Raw genomic sequence first — 26714 nt, 5'->3', positions numbered from 1 at the left:
CCTTGATATACCCCCCTGGTAACCCTAGCCCTATTACATCCCTGATCCCCTAACTCTTACACCCCTGAGCCCAAACCCCTATCCCACCAACGATCCTACACCACCTCCCCTTATTATTTAACCCCTGGGTTACCCCTACCCCTGCATCCCCTGGTTCCCTACCCTGTCCATATTACACCCCTTGTCAACCCTATTATCCCTGGACACCCCTTGTTGCCCTGATCTCTGATTTACCTTGGTTAACCCCTTGGTTAACCCCTGCATTCCCCTGGTTAATCTCTGTAGAGCATGCCTCTGCTCTGCAAACAATCCTTTTACCCTGTGTTCCTTGGCCTGCAGGCATTAACCCCTGCAGTGCCACAATTGTGTAATTAACCCTCTTGTAACCCCGTAGGGACAGTGAGTACAGACGGGTGGGTTATTGTTAATATAACTTGTATGTGTGAACTGTATAGTTAGTTTATAGGTGGAATTGGGAACGTGTAGTGTAGTTTAGGATTGTATATGTGTAGTGCTGTGTATTTACTGTATATCGTGTGCGTCAGGCGATAATAAATACCGTAATATTTGTACCCTTGGTGTAGCGTGTACTTGTTAGCGGTAGTGGGTTAGTAAGGCGCATGCAGCTAGTGTAGTGATTAGTGTAGAGTAAAGGCAAAGTATTGTAATATTATATAAAGGTATAAATAGGCGGAGTCATCAATAGACGGCTCAACCTATTTATGAATATTAATTAGCAATATTCGCATAATATTGGTGATTAATATGCCCCCCTTTACATTGGCGAGCCAGGCCCACTGTGTGGATTTTGCGTTTGTTTTTGGTCTTAAGGCTGAGGGTCGCTGGTACTGTGAATTAGGCTCAGAAAAATGTCACTGCATCGCTCAAGTGATTGCAAGGGAGAAGAGGACACGTCACTGAAGGAGATCCATCTTCGTGGGAGCGGCGTACAAGTCCGGCTGGTCGGGAAGAGGCGATCCGGGAAAATGGACTTCTTCCAAGCAGCTGCGAGGACGAAGAGGTACGGCCCCAAGGAGAAGATGGACGCTCATCAAACGGTGAGTATGGACTTCCCCACACTGCAACACTTGAGCAGACACAGCACATTTAACCCCATCCTCCCCACTACATACAAGTCAGCAGAAATGCTGTGGTCCGATTTGTTAGCACAGGCTTGTACTTATGACAAGCTTTGTGTTAACAAACGGACGGTGTTGAACAAGGCCACCAAACGGCTTCGGATGCTCGCCAAACTCGTTCATACGTTTGAGGCTAGCATCTGTAAGCCAAAGGAAGTGGCGCTGGTGTCTCAGTCAACGGAGACAATTCCTCCGGCCGTTCACTGCCAGTGCTGTGCCAGTAATTCGGACCAGGTTTCTGCATTGCGGGCACAGCTGGCAGAGAATGTGCAGTCTACTGTTGACCGAGATGCGCAGGTGGCTAATATAGAGTCACAGTTAGTAGAGCTGCAGAGGCAGAAGGAGGAAATTGAGGCTAAGTTGACTCAGTCTTATACTGAGGTCAAGGCCTTCAAGGAGCGGACTGCCTCTACTGACGTGACGGTAGCCAAATTGAAGGCTGAGGTTGCTGTAAGGTCCCAGCTAATGTCTGGCATGCAACAGGTTATCACCTAGTTGGTGCCGGCCCTTTCTTTTTCCGTAAAGCCAGGGTCGGAATCTCCCAAAACGTTGCCCTGTGCAGGGCCACAAGGGGGGAGAGTAGTCTGTGACCGGTCTAATCATCAGGTCAAGCCGGTCCAGACTAACAGAGATTTTTCCCTGACTTTGGGAAAAAGAACTGTCGTGAAGAGTGCGTCCCTGAGGATGGAACAATTCAGGAGAAGGGAGCACGGCTGCAGTGTAGATGGACCTGGGCCATGCAGAGCAAACTACAGATGTTTTGCATGTGGTGGCCTAGGTCACATAGCGAGACACTGCAAAACAGATAGGAACATAACACACAGGACAGGAAACCAAGTCACGTGTTTCAGGTGTGGGAACAAAGGACACATTGCAAGGAATTGCCCTTGTGCAAGTAATTGCAATGTGTCCAACAGTATCAGCCAGGTAACAAATTGTGCAGTGGGGTCTAGTCAGCCTGGCCATAACGGGGTTACCTCTCGGCAGCATCACCAGCTGCTGAGGGGTCAGAGTGGCCAAGCTAGGCTAGGCAACATTTGACACCCCTGTATTATTTGTTACACCGTTTGTTCCCTGTGTATGTCCATGTTGTGTGTTTTTGTTATCTGTTTGTAAGTTTTTCTTGATGTTGATGGTGGTAGTCCTTGTCTACGAGTGTGTTCCACCATGCTGATTTATGTAGTGTTGTAAGTCCCGTCTGCTGTCTTTGTTTCATTCTGTGTCCCCTTGGAGTGGAACAGTGTTATACTGTGGATCGAGAACGTATAGGTTCGCGAGCAGATAATATCACACGGGAAATCCTGCTGGTCGGGAGAGGGCATAAGGACCTTCTCCATGCAGCACACAAAGGATGATGTGATATTATTCTGGGCAGCCAGGGTCTCAGATCGATACGGGTAACGCTGTTGTGCTCAAGGTTTTCGGCAGGGCTGTGTTGCGCTGGGGACTGGGGCGGACAGACAACATTGGTGTAATGTTGTGCTGCGCACTTGATTCTAGTCCGAGCAGGTAGCACAGCTCTGACAGGGATTGGACGCAGAGTGTTTGGCAGCGGAGTGTGGACTGTGTTCTTGTGTTGTGGTGTCCTGGGGAGCCAGGGCATGCCTATGCCATTGGTTCTGCGGGCCTCCACAAGATGGGATCACAGGGGGAAATCAGCCTGGGTACACATGAGTGGACAGGGATGCGGTGCCATCAATAACAAGATGGTGCTTTTTCCACAGAACTCCAGTTATCCTGGCCTAGTAGGGTGGCCATCCTTATCTGTTGGTGCAGAGGGATGTGTAGCAGAGGATGCGCTCCTCTGAAGGTACGGTGTTCAGACACCAGTGTTGGGATAACGAGGGGTCCTGTGAGATAAAGGGCAGCCCAATACCTTTCTCTACCCATGGGTCAAAGGTATTGGTGCTGGGAATTTTCACATTTAATTGCACTGTTAGGGGAGAAATTCCCCTGGGAGCGCCTGGTATTTTCTTCTGCCATAGGTCTGATTTTTTATGGAGCGGAAGAAAAACCCAGGAGATGCCACAGAAGAGGCCAGCTATTCCCCCTGACACTCTTGTGAAGCTCCAGAGGATCCCACTGGATTTTGGCAACTAAGCGACCTCTGCCTAGAGGTGTTCTAGAGATGGAAGACTGTGCCACAATCCAGCGGGAGCATTATTTAAGGCTCTGGAGGAAGACTTGGGAGACGTTCGGGTGGAAGAACTTATTATCACTTGTTTCACCCAGTGAAACTTCTTCTGGTTGTGGTCATCTAGACTGTGTATCGGAGGGTCAAGGGACTTATTGACCAAATACACCAGAACCAGACAGAACTTTACCGAACTAACCAAAGGAGGAGGCTCAGGACATAACGCTAACATTGTTCCTGTAGCCAAATATTGTATGGACACACTTTGTTTCCTATGAGGGTTCGGGACGTATAACTTGTACTACCCTGAAACCCCATAGCACATTGTATTTATTGATTTTGTTTGTCAGTTGATTGTGTACCCATGGACACTCTAGGTGCAAATGTGTGACAGCCTATATTTGGCTGTACACATTTGCATCCTATAGTCGTTTCCCATTGACACAGGGGTCTGCGATCTACCTGTGTCTTTGGAGGTGTAGAGATATGCCAGGTTGCATGAGTCTCTATGGGTACACATACATATAATGATTTTGGTGGTGTTGGGAGGGATGTGACCTGTATTTTGTGTGAATGGGGATAAGGTTAGGTCACGATAGGGACAGGCATCATTCATTTGCCACCTTGAACCCTGGAACGGTGAAGTTCTTAAGGGAAGGGCTGGATGTGTAGTGTGGCGGAGGTGTTCTCCGCAGTAGAATTTAGGTACTATGACATCACCGCTTAAGAGTTTGACCTGCCTTGTAAAGACCTATTAATCTGTCCACGGGAGAACCGCACCCATCGAGATGGAAACAGACGTTGGATAGAAGAAAGTTGGGACTGAGGTTGTGAGGGTGAACCCGCTCCAGATGCCTTGGAGGCGGGCCATACCTGAAGATTGGCAGAACTACCGAGAGACTGTGGGGGTGTGGTCACTCCAAAGTGGGGGTGGCCGACACCAAGAGACTGTTAAAGAAAGGCCAGTTAAAGACTGTAAGGGTGAACCCGCTTCAGAATTGGGGGGGACGAAGATACCTGAAGATCGGCAGTATTACCGAGAGACTGTGGGGGTGTGGTCACTCCAAAGTGGGTGTGGCCGACACCAAGAGACTGTTACACAAAAGGTAAAGACTGTAAGGGTGAACCCACTCCAGAATTGGGGGGGGACGAAGATACCTGAAGATCGGCAGAATTACCGAGAGACTGTGGGGGTGTGGTCACTCCAAAGTGGGGGTGGCCGACACCAAGAGACTGTTAAAGAAAGGCCAGTTAAAGACTGTAAGGGTGAACCCGCTTCAGAATTGGGGGGGACGAAGATACCTGAAGATCGGCAGTATTACCGAGAGACTGTGGGGGTGTGGTCACTCCAAAGTGGGTGTGGCCGACACCAAGAGACTGTTACACAAAAGGTAAAGACTGTAAGGGTGAACCCACTCCAGAATTGGGGGGGGACGAAGATACCTGAAGATCGGCAGAATTACCGAGAGACTGTGGGGGTGTGGTCACTCCAAAGTGGGGGTGGCCGACACTAAAAGACTGTTAAAGAAAGACCAGTTAACCGGGAGACTGTGGGTGTGTGGTATCCTAAAGTTGTCAAGAAGAAGACGGTGTATCCTGTGGACGGAGGAGTAGGTTACGGTGAAGGGCAGGTCGGAGGAAGCTGGATTAGGGATGTCTAAGTACCTAAAGATCAGTGTGCACTACAGTTCTTCCTGAACTTCCACCAAAGATGGGGTTGAAGGGGGGCAAATATATCTCAACCCGTTCCCCCATTATATTGTCGTATTATATAGTCCGACAACAGGGGGATTGTTGAGGAACGGTTGAGACGTATGCATATATCAATGCATGCCTGCAAACACGTGCGGGCATGTATGGTATCTATATGCATACATTAACCACAGCATCATGGGACGATGTGCGCAGATGTGCCCAGCATCTGCGCACGTCTGCCCATGGTGATCCCCAGAGCTCATGGTGGCCCCTGTGGGAAATATGTGCCCCTTATAATGTAGGGGCTTGTGCCCCCTTATAATGTAGGGGCTTGTGCCCCCTTATGTAGGGGCTTGTGCCCCCTTATATAATAATGTGCCCCCTCTAGATATGTCCCTAATATTAATGTATACATGTGTATGGATGTGGCCCAAGCATCCATACGCAGGTATATTATATATGTTCCCCCCCTGAAACCAGATGCATCGGTGTGAATGTCCCCCAAGCATTCACACCGATGCAATCTGGCTAATTGCATCAGAATGACCGGACAAGGGTCCGGTCATCCTGATGGATACAAAGAGCTCAGATTCAACAGAATCTGAGCCCTTTGATATAATTGTCGCCAGCGCCGCTGGAGACAATTATACATGATAGGAGAAGGGAAGAAGCCTCCCCTCCTTCTATTATGCGCATTCCGGCAGCGAAATTAACATCTCGCTGGCCGGAATGCAGAGTGCCACAGGCGGGAGATCAAAGGCTTCTCCCGCCTGGTGTGCAGCGCGTCCCCGATGTGCGGGCCGGCGCAGTGACGTCATATCACTGCGCCGGCGCACGTGGATGATGGGCGCGCGCCCCCTGGTGCACGGCACGGGAGTGCGGGCCGCCGGGGATAAATATCCGGCGGCCCCTGCACTCAGGGTTAAAACATCTGGGCCCCCACCTGGAAGAGGAGCGCGTCCTGCGCTCCGGGAGTCAGGGCCCCCCACGTGGCGGCCGACCGGACCGGACCCCCCCTTCAGATAGGAGAGCGCGATCGGCGCTCAAGGCTGCCCTCCTCAGGAGAGAGGATCGGGACCCCCCCCCCCCGGACGAACGAGCAGACCCCTGGACGCGAGCATAAGTATCGCCCCCTATTAACCCCTATTCCCCTATCCCACCAACGATCCACATCCCCTATCCCTGTACCACCTCCCATATATCCTAACCCTGTTACCCCTGGCAACCCCATTACCCCTGGTAACCCCTATTACACCCCTGGTAACCCTTTACACCCCTGATAAACCCCCCTGGTAACCCTAGCCCTATTACATCCCTGATCCCCTAACCCTTACACCCCTGAGCCCAAACCCCTATCCCACCAACGATCCTACACCACCTCCCCTTATTATTTAACCCCTGGGTTACCCCTACCCCTGCATCCCCTGGTTCCCTACCCTGTCCATATTACACCCCTTGTCAACCCTATTATCCCTGGACACCCCTTGTTGCCCTGATCCCTGATTTAATTAGGTTAACCCCTGCATTCCCCTGGTTAATCCCTGCCTTGGTTAACCCCTGCGTTCCCCTGGTTAATCTCTGTAGAGCATGCCTCTGCTCTGCAAACAATCCTTTAACCCTGTGTTCCTTGGCCTGCAGGCATTAACCCCTGCAGTGGCACAATTGTGTAATTAACCCTCTTGTAACCCCGTAGGGACAGTGAGTACAGACGGGTGGGTTATTGTTAATATAACTTGTATGTGTGAACTGTATAGTTAGTTTATGGGTGGAATTGGGAACGTGTAGTGTAGTTTAGGATTGTATATGTGTAGTGCTGTGTATTTACTGTATATCGTGTGCGTCAGGCGATAATAAATACTGTAATATTTGTACCCTTGGTGTAGCGTGTACTTGTTAGCGGTAGTGAGTTAGTAAGGCGCATGCAGCTAGTGTAGTGATTAGTGTAGAGTAAAGGCAAAGTATTGTAATATTATATAAAGGTATAAATAGGCGGAGTCATCAATAGACGGCTCCTCCTATTTATGAATATTAATTAGCAATATTCGCATAATATTGGTGATTAATATGCCCCCCTTTACAGTAAACCTTAGAGTCAGGGAAAAATAGCGAAGAACGACCAGGGGAGCAGCCGGAGAATGGCCCCTTAGAAACAACCCGGATGAGCCAGCGGAAAGGTGCGTCAAGACCCATGTATAAGAGAAGGAAATATGAAGACCTGGGCGTACCAGGGATGTACCGTCCCCTGGGCGAACCAGGGGAGACACTGTGACAAGACAAGACCACCGACTGTGCCCTGTTGACAAAAACTAAGTGGCTATGACATGACGACAACAGTGGCCTGGGCGTACCAGGAAGACGAGACAAGCCTGGGCGTGACCAGGTGCAAGAAAATGTGAACGAAGCAGGGCGACTCCTGCACAGGATTGCCACCTTAGTGGTTTATGATGGTGCATATATAACAAAATATTTTTATTTTTTTTGGACCTGAGCATTGCCACAAGAAGGCTATGTTGGATGTTTTGACAGTAGGTTAAAGGGCATCCGGAAGCGAAGTGCCAGGAAGGATGGGCGCATCTGTGCATCCCTGTGGCTATGTGTGCCAGCCTGGAACGCATCTCGGCTCCGAGCGCATGCCCATCAACTTTGGGTGTAGCGCCGCACGCCGGTGCGGCTCGGCAGCCTGCGCGCAGGGGCGGAAGTTGTATTACAGAGCCGGTGCGTTCCAAGCTGGAACGCAAGTTGTTCCTGGTCAACACAATTCTCCAGGCCGTTGTGCCTTAATTAATTGTGCTAAAAACAGATGCAGGTGCAGGAGTTTGTGGTGGCAGGGTTTGCAGGCGGGAGAAGTAGCCTCCTGCGCTCCACAGTGGAACGCACGCCTCTCCCCAAGACCGCTGCCCGACCGTACCGCTCACCCCCCTTTATGCCGGCCTGGGAGATCATGCGCGTGCGCTCCACGCCGAAACGACGGCAATGGGGAAGGCCCAACAAGCCGGCAGCACCGGAGGCGCGTGCGCCCCGATGCGGAACGCACGCCGCAGAGTGCCATCCCAATGCTCCCCGAAGAAAGATTCAGCCTATGAGCGGGCCGCGTGCGCTCCACGATGGAACGCACGCGGCCGCAGCGCCATGCGTGGCATGGAGGACTCCTGGACCGCCGGCCCTGGGACCCGGAAGTGCGTGCGCTCCACGCCGGACCGCACCCGCCGCACGACCAGAAGTGTGCCTGCCGGCAGGACCGTCGCTGTCCCTGCTTGATATGCAAACACTTACCCACTCGCTGCGGGGGCTGTAGCGTGAGGCGGCCGGTGAAAACGAAGTCCAAGCGCACGTCCAAACGAAGTCCATGACCGGAACGCCTACTAGGTGAGGGAAAGAGGGGGCTTATAAAGGCTCAAGCCCCTCCCACAAATGCAGGCTGAACTTCAGCCTTACCAACATATAATCTCATAATGATAGTTTAATTCTGTCACTAGGCTACTTTCAGACAAAGATGAACATCCAGAGGGTGAAACCAGTGATGCAGTACCGTAAGTTCAAACTACTCATAAACCTATTTTTGCTTTGACTACAGAACCTTTGGTAGTATTCACACTGACAGTGGACTTTCTTTTTGTCATAGGGGGAGCCAAGCACCGCTGCTGCGTAAGAAACTCTTGGAAGCCGGCCTACACGAGAAGCACGACCTGAAATGCTCGTTGTTTGACAACTATCAGCTTTACCTGAAGGATCATTTCAGCGATCCTACCATTAAGCAGATGGTAACTCCCCCCCACCCCAATTCTTCTTTCTTTTATTAATTTAATAATTGCATTCATGGGTTGACACTGCCTGTTTATTTTCAGATGGAGAATGTTTCCAGATTCCTGCATTTTATGGATCCGGAGAAGATCAACCTGGACTTTCTACAAAACATCGATAAGACTAAACAGTTTGTCAGCACTCTGTTAAGTTTAAAAGTATCGCACGGAACGGTAAAAAACGATATCATTCATATAGGTAACTTTGCCAAGTACGTGGTGTCTGCCGACTTTACGGATGAGATTGATGAGAACAACAGAGAGGCTTCCGAGGTCTTTCTTCGAATTCTGAAGAAGCTGACAATGGAAATCAACGAAAAGTCTGCGAAAAGACGGAAGCGGGTGTAAGTCCTATTAAGTTTATTTAGTGAACAGTTTGGTATACATGTTCATGCCTTAATATAACTCTTGTTTTAACAAACACAGGCTTCGGCCTTCTACCGAGGAGTGCCGCAAGGTGCTCCAAGTGGCAAGAAATTAGGCATGCAAACTCTTCTCACGGGCAAATGCAGGCCAAGTGCTGAATGAAAATGAAAAGCTGCTGGCCTGCTATTACCTGGAGGCATTGGTTATGATCAGGCACCTACGGAAACCATCTGCCGTCCAAAACCTGACGGTAAGGCTCTTGTTACAATTCTGACTAACCGACTTGCCATTCCAATCACTGCCTACTGACAGACAACCCGAGATGCCTCATTTAACGTAATTTTATATTTTTCCATTCTCTTACAGGTGAAGGAATGGCAGGCAACACGGTGACAGTAGCAAAAATGTCGGACTGTGTCATCGTGCTAACTGAAGAGGAGGAGCGAGTAAGTGTTAACCCTCTCCTAAAACAACATATACCTGTTTCTTTGTATGTTCTCTCTCTTTTTCTTTTTTCCACCCAATAAATACTGTCAAGCACATGATTAACACATTCTGCTCTACCTTTACAGCTATTCGATATTTACTTCCGGTGCATCCGACACACATTGCTGAAAGCGGAGTCAAGCGCTGAGAATAGTTTTTTCCTTTCCACAACGGGAAAACCGATAACAAATCCGAGCAAGGACCTGCAGAGGTTTCAAGAAAAGTAAGTTACCCATGGAAACTGAACTTTTCTTTTTGTTTACATAAATTTTGTGTCTTATCCATCCATGCTAACAACTTGCAGCACGCCAGACCTGCAGGGTATAGCGAAGCGAGGTCACGGTTATAGGCAAGCGAGGGTTGCTCACTGTATTGGAGAACCCTGGGCAGGCATGCGGCAGTGAAGGAGAGGTAGACACGGTTCCTCTGGGGCACACTCTGTATATAGGGACCAGGCCTGATGGTGGATGAGGTGCCCTGGATGTTACAGGTATTTTTAGTGCCTGGGGCAAGGTCCCTGTTGGAGTCGTGACGCCAGTGCCTGTAACGGTGGCACACCGATTTATAGGAGGAATAACTGAGTACTCTTTTACTTGGTGAACACAGTCCAACTTTGTACATACAGTTACAGGTGATTGTGATGATAATGCAGTCCCTTGAACAATACTTCACAAGCAGGTAGACTTTGGAATAATGGCAGGTATTAATCATGCAAGATACTTGGAGGGCACAACGGTTAATGCTTTGCAGTGCAATGCTGCTCTATCCCCTTCAGCTATTCTAGCTGGCTGGATCCCAAGGCCCGGATGCCTAAATGCTGGCTTTAATCCTTGGTATATAAATCCTTCCTCCAGTATTGGCGCTTGCTGTACTTTCTAGAACCTCTGCCCATCAGGTTACTTATCTGACTTGTATTATCCTTGCTTGGTTGGGAAGCTGCAGGTTTCTCCCAGGAGGTGCTGTCCTGCAACTGGGGTGTCTCTACTGAGCTAATCCTAGCCTCAGGAGCTTCAGGTGGACGAAGTAACTTCTCTAGTCCCCTGGAATGAACTACCACTCCCCTGCCTGGGCCTTCCTATATATATCTAGGGCTCTCTAGCTCCCTCTAACGTCTGGGAGGCTAAACTACACCCTGACAGGCCTGACACCCAGCTAACACAGGGAAATGCATACACATAACATTACAGGTAATAAAAACACATTAACCCCTTTTGTGCAGTGCCCACCTTTACCTAGTGGGACACTACAAACTCTTACCACCATATCGTTAGATTTCAGCAGGAACCATTCACTAATAAAGATGCAATAGAGGCCATCGAGAGGTGGGCTCTCCAGAATCTCAGCGTCGAAGACAAAGATGCTTTGAAGCAGTATATGCACCTGGGAGATCCTAAGGAAGCAAATCGAGATGTGATAATGAAGGCAGGTTGTATTTTGCATAATTTGGACAGCAATACACCGGGGTAAGAGTTGATTTTTATGCTCAATTATATTACGTTTTTATGGTTGCTCACTCAGTTCTCACCCACTGTACCCACAAAAAATTAACTTTTATAATATGCTAATTAGCCTCTAGAAGCGGATGGGGTGGGCGTTGAACCTGCTCCTAGAGGCTCCGTCTGCTCACCTCTTTTCACGCCCTTCTTTTCTTGATTGACAGGGCCAGGCGTGAAAAAAGGTGGGCAAACGGAGCCTCTAGGAGCAGGTTCAACACCCCCTCTGCTCCTATTATAAAAGTTCATTTTTCTCAATTAAGGCTTTAGGCAGTGAGATGGCTCTAATATAGTTATGTTCAGCTGATATTAGCACATCGCTAATGTCAGCCAGCTTAATACCCATTTTTCAGGTGACAGAAACCCTTTAAATTAGACCTCAGATAAGACCAGAAAATTCATAGCCCATATAACCCCCACTCCTCAATCCCTTAAATCAGACCCCAAAGTCATGGCCCTATATAAGACCCCCCTCCATCAATCAGACCTCAGATCAGTCCTTAAATCATGACTTCTATATAACACCCCTTTCAATCAGACCTCAGATTAGACCCCAAAGTAATAGTAACTGTAACACCCCCTTCCATCAATGAGACCTCATATTAGACCCCAAAATCATGGTCCTTTAATTCTTCCCCTTATCAATCAAAACTCAGATTAGAACCCAAAGTAATGGCCCCTATAACATTCCCGTTCCATCAATCAGACCTTAGATTAGACTCCAAAGTAATGGCCCCTTAAAACAGATCTCCACCTGCATTGCATAAATCAGACCTGAGATCAGACAAAAAAAAATAATAAAAAAAAATAAAACCTACTTCTCCTGTTCCAGAAAGCACCGACACTCTGGAGATCCGGCACACTTCTCTTGTAGCTCTGTACTGACCAGACACCGTTCAGAGTGAGGTCACAGTGCATGCCTGTGTGTACGACAACCTCACGCTGAATGCTGTCAGGACACGGCGGACAACCGGAGCACCAGACCAGGGTGCAGTGAGTAATAACAGCCCTAGCAGAGTTATACTCACCACTCCCTGTCCTGTAACTGACTAAAAAAAACACAAATAAACACTGAAATAAAGTTTAAGTATGGCCCCTACCTTAAAAATGCCACGTAGCGGTATGACGTAGGTTGCCGCGCTCCTCCTCCGGCGACTCTCTCCTCTCCCTATCCACCTCGCCTGCCTCGTCCTCTGATGTGGTTTCTAAGGAACGCCGTCCCCTGGCCAGGCCTGGCTAGTCGAGCTCAGATGGGATTCTGATTCATTTCGTCCGGCCTCCTGCTGCTAGCTGCTACCTGCCCGCTGTGACCCTTCGTATGCTGACCGCTTTGACCCACTGCCTGCTGCTGGGACCAGTTGAAGGGTGTTCCGCTGCCTTGGAGGGGTTGGGTGAGCTATATGTTACACTGGCTCTTCCTATATATTTCCCCTTGCCGCCTGCTGCCTACGGTTGCTACTGGTTACCGGTATACTGCCAATCTTTGTTCCGCTACCTGAAGCCCGCTTTCTGGCGTGACCCGTGGCCGACTGGGTGCCGGAGCTGGTGGAACATTATGTGAAGTGGGCAGGCTCCTCTGCGGCTGAGGTGGTCCCAGTCGTCTTGCGGGCGCTTTTTGGGCCAAGTGCTCTGGTCCCTGGCGCGGTTGGGAGACAGTAGTGGGGTGGTGCCCCTGGCCGGCTGTTTCATCTTCGGCCCCTTTTGGAGTGCTTGGCTGTGTGCGGCTCTGGGGCTACAGGATCTGCGGCGTTCACTGGAGACTGGGGTTGCAATTTCAGATGAGCCTCCTCTCTCTGTATAAAGTACAGACGAATAGCTAACCCCATAAAGGCCATTTCTCTGTTCCAGCGCCCTGGACCCTGCCTCCCCCTTCTTCGGATGGACCGGCTCTCTGACATTCTTTGTTTCTGTGGGACACTCCGATATTGCATTTGTGAGGCTGGAAACCCCAATTTTGGGTGTCCGCAGATTGAACCTAAGAATTTGCGCCCACTGGATATTTTGCCCCTGTATTTTTCTGTCTCATCATATACCACAGTATATTTACAAATCTAATTGAGACTGATCCATGTATGTTTATATAGCCGGTATATATGTCTATATAACCGGTATATAATCGCTGGTACATAACTGCTGGTAATTTTATTCTACCCTATTATTTGGGGGGAGCAACCACTTAGCTCGCATTAATCCTGGTCTTTGGTCTTCAAACTGACTGTATTTATTTCCCTCTTTGGTGTCTATATTTAACCAGTATTCGTATTTCCTCCCTATGTGTACCCATTAATATTGTTTGCTGGTGCTCTGTGCATATATAGATATATGAGATATTGCTGTGTATGAACTGTGTATATAGACACAATATACTGATCTACACATATAAAAATGCCGCCAAAATATTGTAAATCAGGTGGTTTGACCTCTCCAAAAGGTGGATCAGGGGGGAGCCCACAGGCTCGATTAGATAAATTTTTGAAGTCACCCCCACACAAGACTAGAGGTGGGGTACAGAGATCTATGCCTCAGGCTGAGACAGGCTTAGATAATACTGACCGGTTAGATCAGGGCACATTAAAGTCTAGCTCTTCCCATAGTGAAGGCTTTGAGAGCATCAATAATAAATTGCAGGATATTCTGGGAGTGGTTAATGCTACTAGTACCTCAGTTACAGAGTTGGCCTCGTCCCTTTCAGCAGTACAAGGGGATGTTAGCATAATAAGGGACGAAATGACGAAGCTAAGATTAAAGGTGAGGGAATTGGAAATCGCAGTTAACTCTGTCAATACAGAGAATGGCGCATTAAAGAACAGATTAGAAGAAGTAGATGAAGATCGGAATTGGTTAAGAAGGAAAGTGGTAGAGTTGGAGGATAGATCACGTCGACAAAATCTGCGTTTAGCAGGCTTTCCAGAAGGGGTAGAACAGGATAATCCGTCGGAATTTATCCAGAAATGGTTGGTAGAAAGTTTGGGTCCAGACCATGACGCGTCTACTTTTTGTGTGGAAAGGGCCCACAGAATCCCTTTTAAAAAACCTCCTCCAGGTGCCCCCCCCCCCCCAGGGCAATACTAGCAAAATTTATTTGCTCAAGGGATCGGGACTGGGTCCTTAGACGCAAAAGAGAAGTATCAGAAATATATTTTGACAGTAATCTGATAGTAATATTCCCTGACTTCTCTCTCGAGACTCAAATTAAAAGAAGATCCTTTTTTGAGGTGAAGAAAAGATTGATTGCTGCTAAGATTAAATATGCAATGTTATACCCTGCTAAACTAAGAGTGGTTTACAATGATTCTGTCCGCTTCTTCTCCACACAGGCGGAGGCGACACAATGGCTGGATTCTAGGGGTTTATGATACTGTATAATGAGGTGGTGAGGAGGGAGGTTAATGAGGGGAGGTGCCGGGGGGGAGGTTAGGTGGAAGGAGAGAGGTTGATGGGTATTGTGGAATGCCTTATCAACCATGTAGGGGGGGGGGTTTTGGGGGTGGGGTTAAGGGAGGGATTGGCTGTCGTTCTTTACGTCGTGGCTGTGCGTGCCTCTCCGATGAGACTGGGGATACCTTTACTTATAAGATATGCCGTGTAACATTTTATGTTGGAATGTAAGAGGCTTGGGAGACAGAGTGAAAAGGACGGTGGTATTTGACCTTGTGGTCCGACATCTACCTGCGATTGTGGCATTATTAGAGACCCACGCAACAGTAGATAGGATCTATACATTGAAAAGGAAATGGGCCGCTCTGGAGTATCATTCTTGTTTTTCATCTTATGCAAGAGGTGTTAGTGTTTATATTCACAGAGGGATGGAGTTCCAACCGTTAGATAGCGTTATTGATAAAGAAGGGAGATATGTATTCCTGCATGGGTATTGGAAAGGTCAGGAGATGATATTGGCCTTTATTTATATCCCTCCTCCATTTAAACCAACGGTTATTTCCCATTTAGCCCACTACATAGCTACTAAAAATCAATGTGCGTTATTAGTGGCAGGTGACTTTAATGCGGTTCTTGATCCTGAACTGGATCGGTTCTCTTCGCTTTCTGGACGCGGTCACAGTGGTTCCCCCTTGATTGCTGTGTGCGAGGAGCTGGCGCTGGTTGATATCTGGCGCCACCTCTACGGGAAAAAAAAAATCTTTTCATGTTTTAGCCAGTCATTCGGGTCCATGTCCCGTATTGATCTGGCCTTTGCAAGTCGGGATCTGTGTGGCCGCGTCCTGAGAATGAGGTATGAGCCGCATGGAATATCGGATCATTCCCCAGTTCTGATTGCGTTTGTGGAGGCTCCAATTACAGGTAGAATCTTTAAATTGAATTCGCATTGGTTTGAGGTGATAGGGGAGCAATCCCGGGTAGATCAGGACATACAGGAATTTTGGGGCTTCAACGTAGGCTCAACTCATATTCATTATGTGTGGGATGCGCTGAAGGCCCATATTAGGGGCCTCTACTTTATTAAAATCAACAGATTCAGAATGGAATTACGACGTAGGGAAAAACAACTGACAGATTCAATTAGGAGTTTGCGTGCCGCATTGATTGACTGTCATGAGGAACAACTCATTGGTCAATTAAAGGAGGCTAATTCGCAACTTAAGACACTTTTATATAAAAAAGCACAACATAAGCTTCTATTTCAAGGCCAGAATCGTTTTTGCGAATCCGGTAAAACGGGCAGGTTTTTGGCTCGCTTGGTGGCCAATCAGAGAGAGGATCCCACTATAAAAGAAATTAGGAACCCACAGGGAATTGGGGTGAGATCCGCAGAGGAGGTTAGAGAGGAGTTTGTGAAATACTATTCTACCCTTTATAAATCTGAGTCTATAATTAGTCGTACTGAGATGGATCAATACCTACAACAATTGGCGCTCCCTCAGTTACCTATTCAAGACAGAGAGATGTTGGAATCCCCCATCCTTTTGGAGGAACTTCAAGCGACTCTCCCGCTCCTAAAGTATAGTTCATCTCCTGGCCCAGATGGGTTGCCGTTTGAAATTTATAGGTACCATGCCAAATCCCTCTTGCCGATTCTTCTCCAAGTTTTTAAGGAATCTTGTGCATTTGGCTCCTTACCACCATCATTTAGAGAGGTAGTAATTACCTTGGTCTTGAAAAAGGAGAAGGATCCATGCGATGTGGGGTCATATAGACCCATATCGCTATTAAATACGGACTATAAGATTTTCGCAAAAATTCTGGCTAACCGCTTGAAGAGAGTTATAGCTGGTCTGGTTCATCCTGACCAGACAGGCTTTATCCCGGGCCGCCAAATACAGGCGAGTATTTATAGGGTCTATCTGAATTTGTCAGTTGGGGGCAGTGTGGACCACTCCGTCCTGTCATTGGACGCCGCAAAGGCGTTTGACAGGATGGAGTGGTCTTTTCTCTGGGCTACGATGTCTTGTTTTGGCCTTGGGAATGTATTTTTGGAGATGACCCAAATGCTATACGAACAGCCAGTTGCATATATTAACATCAATGGCATGAGATCTTCGCCGGTTACGATGCGGAGAGGGATGAGACAGGGTTGCCCCCTGTCTCCTCTCCTCTTCGCTCTCTTTATTGAACCGTTGGCTTGTCGGATTCGTTTGGAGAATCGTATAGCAGGTTTCGGGGTGGCGGGTGTTAGCGATAAAATAAGCCTGTATGCAGATGATGTGATCTTGTTTCTGGATCAGGGGTGGAAAATCCTTCCGTTTGTTATACAGCTAATTGAAGATTATGGTAAATTATCAGGTTATATGATCAACTGGACAAAGTCATCGCTCCTCCCGCTGAACCGGAAAGCTGTAGATGTGGGGAGTCGAGTCCGTGTCTTGGCCCCTAATGATTCTTTGGATTATTTGGGGGTTAAGATCGGGGTCCCTATAGATAGGTTTTATGAGCTCAATCTGGCCCCAGTGCTGAATAAAGTTAGGATCAAAGTTGGCGCTTGGCGGAAACTGACATTGGCACAGACAGATCGAATTGCATTGATCAAGATGATTATTCTGCCTATAGTCTTGTTTCCGGTGTGTGCCTCCCCTATTTGGATTGATGATATCTTCTTCCATAGATTGGAGACTCTGATTAATGACCTAATTTGGGGAAGGAAGAGGGTGCGTATAAAGCAAAGATATCTATGGCTCTCGGAGGCAGATGGTGGGTTGTCACTACCTTTTTTTCAGGGTTATTATTTTTGCGCACAGATTCAGCGATGTTGTTATTGGAAAGAGAGCTTACTTTCACGGTATTTGAATATAGTTATTGACACTCCAATAGAGAATATTTTTTCATATTTGGAAACTGGATCTATGGGAATGAGGAAGTCCTTGCTGGTCCCTTACTCACTACAGAGGGTGTGGAACAGGCTGAAGGAGATCCTTAAAGTCCCCGGTCCGTTTGTTTTCACCCCTTTGTGGAGGAATGGGGCGCTGGAGGAATTCTTCAAGATCACAGACTTTGGTTATTGGTCACGAAAAGGCATCTATATGGTGTCTCACCTTTTTCATTTGGGTCGGTTTAAAACATTTCAGGAATTTGGGTTTAATGATAGTTCATCATTAGAGGTATTTATTTATGCACGTTTGAAACATGTCTTTGAAGCCTCTAGGAATAGGGGTCGTATTTTTCCACGAGAGAATATATTTTTTGACTACTGTGACGCCCAGAAGTATGAGAAGGTGAAAATATCTAGATTATATGCTAAACTCCGAATGGCACTGGCAACGGTAACACCTTTTAAAAGCCCAAGTAAATGGGAGCAAGAGCTGAATTGCCCTCCTTTACAGTGGCCTACTATTTATAGGAACGTGAGAAGGGCGTCAGTTGCCAGTGCGCATAGATTAATTCAATTTAAGATTCTCCATAGACTGTATTACACGCCTAGGGTCCAAGGGAAATTTCCACAAAATAGGGACCGGGACTGTTGCTGCCCTAAATGTGGATATGTTAATGCGAGCTATGCCCACATGTTATGGAGCTGTAGTAAAATAAGAAAATATTGGGATGAGGTTTTCTCTGTCCTACAAAAGGAATCCTCAATGAACTATAACCCGGGGATCTTGATAGTGATCTTTGGAGACTATGGTTCAGAAACGGAAGTCCCTCCCCGGGTTAGACGGATTTGGATGAGAGGATTGATGGTAGCGAAAGCTATACTGGTCAAGTACTGGGGTTCTGTCTCCCAGCCTTCTTCAAGGGAGTGGGATCTATACCTTCAACAAGTTAAAATCTATGAGGATATTGGAAAGAATCGGAGAGTTGCACGCAGAGCCACGTAGACATATTTTGACATGACTAATGTACTTACTGTTTGCTGTATTTGAATGAATTGAGGGGAACGTCAGCCAAAGGGGGGGGGGGGGGGGGGGGGAGGTATAAGGAAATCTATGATTGATATACTATATACATTGAAGTGGTTTATATTGGTCTTTGTACTAATTGTAGGATTGTTATATTACATACATTGTTGTATTGGTATTAATTTTATGTTTTTCTATAATAAAAATAAAGTTAAATTAAAAAAAAAAAAAAAATGCCAGACATTCCTGGACATTTTAAATATCATTGCTGGACTTTTTATTAAGCTGAACAAGTGGACATGTCCAGGAAAAGAGGACGTCTCATCACCTTATTTTAATGCAGGAGGACACCTGAGGAGCCATTACAGAGGATGGGAGTTTTAGTGGCCCTGACGAGATACTGTTATGTTGTGTCACGGTGTACTCCCGAAGGCCATTGCTACCTGGGGTTCAGTGCAGTGAATAAGTGATGTGAAGGAACCAGGCAGAGATTATAGGACAAAGAACATCTTTCTTTACTAAGTGCAAACAAATTATTAGCAGCAGATGTAACCACAGTTCATAACAAAGTACAATTTCTCCTCCCAGATCATAGTGGCAGAAGATGACAATCAGAAGGTAACTAGCTGAAAATGTCTCTCTCTCTCCTGATTCCATTCTCTACAGCTGTACTCTGGTACCTGTAGCTATAGGCATCCAGTGTTTGATGCAGGTTTCTAGCTATGCCTGTCCTGTGCAATGTGTGCCTCCCCCCAGGCCCCTCCTATATACCGCGTCCCAAGTGTAGGAATGCCGAGTGGTGTAGTGAGACCTAAATGTCTCTTTATGCGTGTCACGGTGCTCCTACCTGGATACCGCTGGACCCCAGGCTTTGGCTCCAAAGCAATAAATAGGGGGAATAATGGAGGGATTGGAAAGAATAACTTGAGTCCAGACCTTGAGATGAAGTTCAGTGGCAGCTTTACTTGAATAAACGTTTCTTCAAACAGTTTACAGGCTTTGTCTTGTTTCCAGCAGGCTTTAGCATTAAACTGGCAGGCAAATTCAACTCTGCTCTATGCTTCTCTTTGACTCTGCTGTACTGACAGACTGGCTGTATAACTCAGCTTCTTCTGCATGCTGCACTTCTTCTCTGTAGTCTGACTAGGTTATGCCAGGGAACTTTCCTCCTGGCTCCTGAGGCTTCAAGCTTTGGCCTCCATGGCCAGCAGATCTTAAGGTGCTCTGGCTGGCATGGGCATGTCCAGCAGAGACGTGCCCCTGCACACCCTTCCCCTTGCAGGGGGTAAGCTGGTACTAACTGGAACTATCTGGTCCCCACCCTTCCTGCAGGAAGTAGTACTAGCCCAATTCTCTCCAGAGGGGGGCTAGAATGGAATGGAGAGTTTCATTCTACTTAAAGGGAGTCTGTCACCACATTTGAGCCTATTAAACAGATCCAATAGCGTTATATGTGCCACCCAGAAGTTTAAAACGGTACCTTTGTTGCATATACCGGAGTCTTGTTTCAGCCAAAAATGAACTTTGTAGGTTCTGTAAATGCGCCCTCTAAAGTGCCCAGGGCGGCGTCTCAATCTTCCGAGCCCAAGACCGGACCTCCCCAACGGCTCATAACCCCGCCCTCCGTGTGCCTCTGCCCGCCCGTTTACGCTCCTCCTCTCTCCTGCGGCGCAGTGGAAAAGGAAATTTAGCAGAAGGAAATTTGGTGTCAAAACGCCCTTTACATGTCCTGCCATTAACAGCCAGCCACCATCGCTTTGTTTACATTAATAAGAAACCCGTACCGCTATGAACTGGAACCGTATCATCTGTTTTTACCAATGTACCCGGTTCTGTTTGAGAACCCATGATAGTTGAGTTTGAGTATGGAGGCCTCATGGTGAGCTCTTCAATTCTACCTTTGCTGTGGAGCAACACACTGTCCCAATTGCTGGTGTGATGATCTGGGGAGCCACCGCATAGGACAGTGACTCTTGCAGTAATACGAGGGACACTAACAGCAGAGCGATGTGTGCAGGACATCCTGCGGACACATGTGTTCCTCTCATGCAGGGCTTCCAACTGCCATATTTCAGCAGGATAATGCCAGCACACAGCAAGGGTTTTACAGGTCTCCTCCACACTTCCTTGTCCTGCCCTGTCACCTGATTTATCAAGAATTTATAGGACCTGCTGGGATGTCAGCTTCAACAACCTACATATGTGCAGGATTTACTGGCCCAGCCGCAACATCTGTAGGTAAATGTGCCACAGGATACCATACAGAATCTGTATGCCTCCATACCCAACTGTATCTCATCTTGTATCCAGGCTAGAGGAAGCCCAACTGGGTCCTAGAGTCTGCTCTTCCACGATAAAGTCAACCTTTCCCTCTAATATTGTGATCACTTACATTTATCATCATTACATTCACACATACAACGTTTCATTCCATTCCAACAACTCCTTTTTGGTGCACTATGTTTTTTTAGCAATGAGTATACTTTTATTTTATGTATATTTAAAGGGACACTGACAGGACAAATCAGCATATTTAGTTAAATATATGACATTACAGGTCTTATACAGTCTATTAAAAGCATCTAAGTATCCCCCCTGTCCACCTTATAAATACCAAAAAATAAAGTTTTATAACCCGCCTGTCTCGTCACCAATCTGCCCAAGGGGCGGCGTTTCATCTCAAAATGCGCCCATCCAGCCGCTCCCAACTGCCGTTCTGAAGCCCCGCCCAGCTCATCAATATTCACTTTGCTGGGCGGCAGCTACAACTCTCCCCAGTCACGATCCTGCGCATGGGCAATTGAATCCTCCTGGCATCGTTCATGTCTAATCTTCTGCGCCTGCGCCCCGTCGTGGTTACGTCGCGCCTGCGTACACACCCAGCCTGCGTCTTCGAGGCCGCTGCAGCCTCTGCCTCATGCGCCAGGCACTGTACAGAGCAGCTGCTCACTCACATCTCAAAAGGGGTTAATGATAGTGCGTCCAATATAAATGTATAACAGAAACTAATGGGGGGGAACATTATTTACCTTTTTATTATGAAAAATTAGTCCACCAGAAATTGACACTAGACGTACTCGAACCTCAAGCTCTTCCTCCGCCTCTCTTTGTCTGCACTGTGTACACACAGACAATGAGGGCGGAGTGAAGATTTGGAGGTCGGACGCACTATCATTAACCCCTTTTGAGATGTGAGTGAGCAGCTGCTCTGAACAGTGCCTGGCGCATGCGCATGAGGCAGAGGCTGCAGCGGCCTCGAAGACGCAAGCTGGGTGTGTACGCAGGCGCGATGTAACCACTGTGGAGAGTTGTAGCCGCCGCCCAGCAAAGTGAATATTGATGAGCTGGGCGGGGCTTCAGAACGGCAGTTGGGAGCGGCTGGCTGGGCGCATTTTGAGATGAAACGCCGCCCCTTGGGCAGATTGGTGACGAGACAGGCAGGTTATAAAACTTTATTTTTCGGTATTTATAAGGTGGACAGGGGGGATACTTAGATGCTTTTAATAGACTGTATAAGACCTGTAATGTCATATATATAACTAAATATGCTGATTTGGCCTGTCAGTGTCCCTTTAAGTACTATTTCAAATGTCCTATATATTGCACAGTAAGATTTTGGCAGGAAAACATATTTCTAATTATAAATATACAGAATATAAGTTTTGGACTCTGCTTATTCCCTCTTAGGCCTCATGCACAAGGCCGTTCCGTGCATGTAGGGCCGCAATTTTCGGTCCCCAATGCACGGGCAACATCCGTGCGGATTCCGCAGTTGGATCCAGATGGTGTAATACGGGTACAACCGGACAACGGCCGTGTGCATGAGGCCTTACTCTGTTATCCTATGTGGTGTTGTATTGTAAGATTCTGGTAGCCATCCTGGACATGAAGGTTGGTTTGCACAGGCCCAGACTAAGGACCCCTTTACACTGTCCTATCATTGAGGCTGAAGATTTATAAGGACACTCATTCTTGTTAAATGCCGGCGCCTCTTCAAAACTTCGGCAGATTCACCTCCAGTTATAGGGTTAATAAGACCAGTGTCTAAAATGCCGGTCTTAATAAATGACCCCCATAGACTTAAAAAAAAAAAAGAGGGAAGGAGAGTCGTCATTGCCACCTAGGAGTTCTGAATGTATAAATTCTGTATCATAATTGTGTAGTCTGATGCTATAATATACATAATGGGGATCATTTATCAAACTGGTGTAAAGTAGAACTGGCTCAGTTGTCCATAGCAACCAATCAGATTCCTCCTTTCATTTTCTGAAGGAGCAGTCCAAAATGAAAGGCGGGAATCTGATTGGTTGCTATGGACAACTAAGCCAGTTCTACTTTACACCAGTTTGATAAATAACCCCAAAATCCTTATGACTTTATTAAAGGTTTACTAAAAGTGGCATTCCCCTTTAAACATTACTGCTCTATATACAGTTCTTCATTCAGACTAGATCTCTGATGACATCAGCCAGAAGCCCCGCCCCCTTAGAATACTGAAGCTTGGTGACATCACAATGCTGTGTCCAGGCTTCTATGTGTTGGGGAACATTGGATTCTTTTGAGGGTTAGTTGTTGGAGATTATGGATTCGAGAAGAATTGCTCTTGTATTTCTATTATTTTTTACATTTTATGTTCAAGGAAAGCCCACAAAAACACCTGAAGGTAATGGATATTATCACTGGGGGTTTATCTTACGGAATGGGGGCTGAATATTGTATTTATCCTTACATGATTACGGGTCCTAGAGGCAAACCTGGCTGGTATCTCTGTGGCTTGGAGCTCAGGTTATAGGACAGTGGGCTGTGTGCGGCATTGTAACTGAGCCCCATTTACTTGGATGGCGCTGAACTGCAATACCGTACACAACCCCTGGACAAGAGGGAGGATATTTCAGAAATAAAGCTGCAAGGTTTCTAATCTCATACAATGGCCTTAAATGATGACATTTTCTCTGTAGCCACCACTAGTGGGCACTTACTAAATACTGATTTATTGTTATCTTCTGTCTCCCCGTGTCCCGGTTTTGGGGTTCAGCTGCCGCTATCATTGATTTCATGTCTTTATTTTCCTTCATTCTTTCATGGACAGTGACTTTCTCAGGATCAGGGAGGACAACCCCCGGTCCGGACAGCGCCGGTGCAAACAACAGTGAGTAGTCAATTCCTTCCTCTCCTAATTCTACTCTCATCATCCTCTACCAAGCCCTGACTGTAGTGGAGGAGAACAGCCACTAAGCTGCTCCTTTGGGGGATTGGTCCTATAAAGTGATGCTGGAACATATAATGATGTGCCCCTTATCCAGACCTTACCAGCTCACAGTCCAGCAATTACCCCTCCATGCCCAGCCAAGCTGCCAGTGCCTACCTGCTGATGTCCTCACGAAGGGCACTGCTGGCATCAGGAGGATCTAGAGATGTTGTACAATGTCTTGTCGAATATGTTCTCCATGATAAGAATTGATAACGAGCATCTTGTGTCTTTATTACCAGTCATGTACCGCGTTGTCCTGCCGCTAGGCATATGTCTATTGATTGCCGGTGCGATTATCATCTTTTCCTGGTGAGTTTCCAATTTTTTTCTATTCTACACATCACATTATTCTCTATACACTGTACTGTCTTACCTACAGGGGGCGCAGTAACTACTGCAGCAAGGTTATAATACAGGGGCCGGATGAGGCAGGGATATAATCAGGTAACCGCTGTCCCCCCTTTCCCGGTGCTGTATTATGATGTAATATAGAATACAGCACTATATCCTTCCTGCCTGTTATATACTGCACCTTTACATCTCACCCCCTGTAGTGGGGGAGGGGGGCTCATAGGTATATTCTGAATGGGAACTGAATATTGTCATCTGTACCGACTCATGTCAGGACATTTCTCTGTCTCACAGTTACAAGTACAAGGCCTGGCGCCGGCGTGAACAAAAACAGGCAACTGATTTAGCAATGGTTCGAGTGGAGAAGCCAGGTAATAATTTCTATATAATAACATATATAAGCAGGGAACAGGCAGAGCTTAGGGTTACCTCTCATATCTGCTCATCACACACATTGGGGGTCCTTCAATTACCCCAGAATTCAGCAGAGTTAGCTGCATCGCTATATTACTGCATTGCTCATAATATTAAAAGGATATATTCTGTTATATCTACTACCTGCTGATGGTTTCCTTCTCATTTTGTAGTTGTTCAAAAACCTGTATTGAAAATTAAGAAAAACATCAAACCAACAATGGATAACATCAAGAAAGAAATGCCAATTATTAAAAGACTTAAAGCTGCCAAAAAAGAGGAGGAGAAAATCATAAAGAGAAGATCTAAAACAGAGGAGGAAAACATCATCAAGGTCACATTCAAAACAGAGGAGGATAAAATCATACAGGTAACATCTAAAACAGAGGAGGAAATCACAAAGATAACACCAAAATCAGAGAAGGAGAAGATCACTAAGAGAACATCCCGCCTGAACCGGTTCCGTAAATGGCTTAAAAAAAGGACCCAAAAAAAGAACACCTGCTGCAGCTGCCGGTCCATGGACTAAATGGAGTTAACCTACCATCATGCCCATTAGTCCGTAAGCCCTGGAACACCATCTACAGTGGCCATATCTGTCTGTCTGTCTATCTGTATGTCTGTCTTCCCCTCTATCTGTCCCCCTGTCTGTCTATCTATCGTCGAATACATAGGTAGATTGGAGACACCTGGAGGGGGTGTACATCTCATCTACATTTTTTAAATGTAGGTGAGATGAAAAATCCAGGAAAGTTGGGTTTCCTCAGTAAATTTTGTTTGCTGAGGATTTTAGTACCTTTGTTTTCCGGGCCTGGATTCTTTTGGAATGGCAGGTAGGTTGGCAGTGGGACCTGCCATTCCCTCCCCCTCCAGTACACCCCACCCCCTTCCCCCCAATTACCCCAGGCAATGCTGCTGGACTCCTTACTGGTGAATAAAACTGTTGATAAGCCCAGTCAAGGTCTGAGTCTAGGAAGGCACAGTAGCCACAGTGGAACGTCTGTGCTCTGAATACTGTTATCTGTGAACTGATCTCTATGTGATGTTACTGTTTTGTTGCTGGACCAAATAAAGCCAAGATATATTTTTAACCTCTGAAGCCTCTGAATGTTGTCATTGCTAACCCCCATCCCATATATACCGATCCCAACAATATCTACACCATTGGTTGGAATGATCTATCCGGAATCAGTGACTGGCTCTGTTACTTAGTTCATACAAGCGGTACAGCAGGATCTACTGACATGAATAAGAGATCTGCTATTAGCATTGTTCCAGCTGGTTCTAGACTCTAGAAAATAAGCTGTACAGAGGAACACTGGCCCAGACCTTAAAGGGGATTTCCAGCTTTAACCCCCTTTATAATTAGGCTCTGGAATATGGCATATATGAAACAAGAAACACACTTATCTGCTACCTTCTGCTAACTTCCAGTACTAAGACTCCATTCACATGTGCATATACCGATCCCTCTCGATATAGACATGTGACCACTGCAGCCAATCACCGGCTGTCACATGTTTGTATAGAGATGTTCCAAGAAGCAAAGATCAGCTGGGAATCCAGGAAGCATCGAACTGGGATATTACTCACTCCATATGTAAGTATTACTTTGTGTATTTCATTGTCAAGCATTCTAAGGGTACTTTCACACTTGCGTTATTCTTTTCCGGCATAGAGTTTCGTCAAAAAGGGCTCTATGCCGGAAAAGAACTGATCAGGCATATTTCAATGCATTCTGAATGGATAAAAATCTGTTCAGTTTGCATCAGTATGCCTTCCGTTCAGTCACTGTCAGACATTTTGGGCGGACATAATACCGCAGCAGTGCGGTATTATGTCCATCCAAAATGCCTGATCAGTCGCTGGAATGCCGGATCGGCATTAATTCCCATTGACTTGCATTAGTGCCGGATCTGGCATTGCGAAACAACTGAAGGACAGATGCGCAGACCGGGAAAACTGTGAAAAAGACTGCGAGACGGATCCGTCTATCCGCATGACAAGCGGAGAGACGGATCCGTTCTTGCAATGCATTTGTAGACGGATGTCACACTGATCGGCGGATCCGGCAGACAGCTCCGACGACGGAACTTCCTGCCGGATCACACTAAGGCTAGTGTGAAAGTACCCTAAGTGTTTTTTAAATAAATAAACATCTCCAGGGACACAATATTACACGTATGTTCCAGAGTGGGCATTTCTGGGATGTATTGTGGAAGATGCGGGGGGAATGGGACTTATTAAAGGGGTTGTCCAGGCTCAGAGCTGAACCCAGACAAACCTCTATTTTCGCCCA

Source organism: Bufo bufo, chromosome 4 (genome assembly GCF_905171765.1).
Source record: "Bufo bufo chromosome 4, aBufBuf1.1, whole genome shotgun sequence".
Lineage (NCBI taxonomy): Eukaryota > Metazoa > Chordata > Amphibia > Anura > Bufonidae > Bufo > Bufo bufo.
The sequence above is the reverse complement of the archived record's forward strand: the minus strand, read 5'-3'. Positions refer to the sequence as shown.